Below are 1,544 nucleotides of genomic sequence, written 5' to 3'. Positions count from 1 at the left end.
AATATATAAATTTTAAAATTTTAATATATTTAATAATAATAATAATAATAATAATCTTAATATATATTTTTAAAACACTTTTTTAAATATGTACATAACAATGTAAGCCTGCTAAAATTCTATTGGTTATGAATAATTCTTCCTTTTCATCAACTTCCAAGTCTTATTTTCCCCCAATGAAATTCCAAAGGTTTCTGATGGTGTTGCCATTATGGTAATTAAAGTTGAAAAGGAAGGGCAATGATTGTATGACGTCAGCAAGACAGCAACCTCCACTTTAGCTGAATGGCCATCACTGCCTCCCTGTTTAGACCACACAACACTAATAATACACTAAACAAGAAACAATTAAAAAAAAAATTTAATGTATTAACAGTAATTACTAAATGTTTTTTTTCTCCATTAAGAATTATTGAAGAAAATAATTTTCCATGTAACCATAACTATTTGACAATTTTGATAGATAAATTATTTTATTGGTTCTATCTAAATTAAAAGAGGAATTGGAGGTAGGCACAGAAGAAGATAAGAAAATATAATTAACAGAGAAAATAATAATGTCATTTTAAATTTTTATATTTTTTGAAAGTTTATTTATCTTATATTTAAAAAATACATGTTAATATTATAAATTAAAAAAATTATTAAAAATATAAAAATTTTGAATTTTAATATATTTATTTTATATTTATTAAATAAAAATTTTAAAATCTTTTATTAATAATAAATTTGTTATGTATTTTAATTTTTAGTATTCTTAGAACATATGTTAATTAAACTCATATTTTTATTGAAACTTTTCCATAAAATTGGAGCAGAGGATACAAAAACAAATTAAAGAACAAAACCCTTGAATTATTTATTTAGCACTGTTTTAATGTAAAATACCATATTTAAATGTTGAATGAATTTTATCTAAATCGACAAGTAGAAGAAATAAGGTTACGCATGGATTTCAATTTAATATCATATTTTAAGCTATATAAACTACTTGTAAATTGCAGCAATTTAATTATTAGCAAAAATGAGAAGGTTAAGCAATAATAGTAATTGTAATATAATTAAGTAAACTGAAGAGAGTCAATAGTGCTTTGAAAAATTGTATATAAGTCACAGTTCTTTAATAATAAGCAAACTCAATTTCAAATTGTGCTGAGTTCTGATTTCTGAAGCAGAGGTCCTATTCCAAAGCATTTTCATAGGCGAAGCTGAACCATCAAACATGTCAATTTTAAATACCATCATAATGAACAAGAGTATATTCAAACTTTAAAGAATCACACGGTGACTTTATTTTCTTTAGCAAGAACAATCTTAGCTTGTAATAAGTGTCCACATTTAACTATACATCATTAGGGTGAAAAATAAATTAAGCCAACTCGAACTTGAGTTTGAACTCGATTCGTTATGAATTCGATAAGTTGAGTTCATGAGTTTGTGAGGCAAATTTGAATCTAAAAATTTAAATTTATATATTAAATTAACTGAAGCTGAACTTAAATAAATTCAATTTATTAGTTTGTGACCTAGTCTCAAAGATATAC

The sequence above is a fragment of the Arachis ipaensis genome, chromosome B07 (genome assembly GCF_000816755.2).
Source record: "Arachis ipaensis cultivar K30076 chromosome B07, Araip1.1, whole genome shotgun sequence".
Lineage (NCBI taxonomy): Eukaryota > Viridiplantae > Streptophyta > Magnoliopsida > Fabales > Fabaceae > Arachis > Arachis ipaensis.
Note: the sequence above shows the minus strand (reverse complement) of the source record.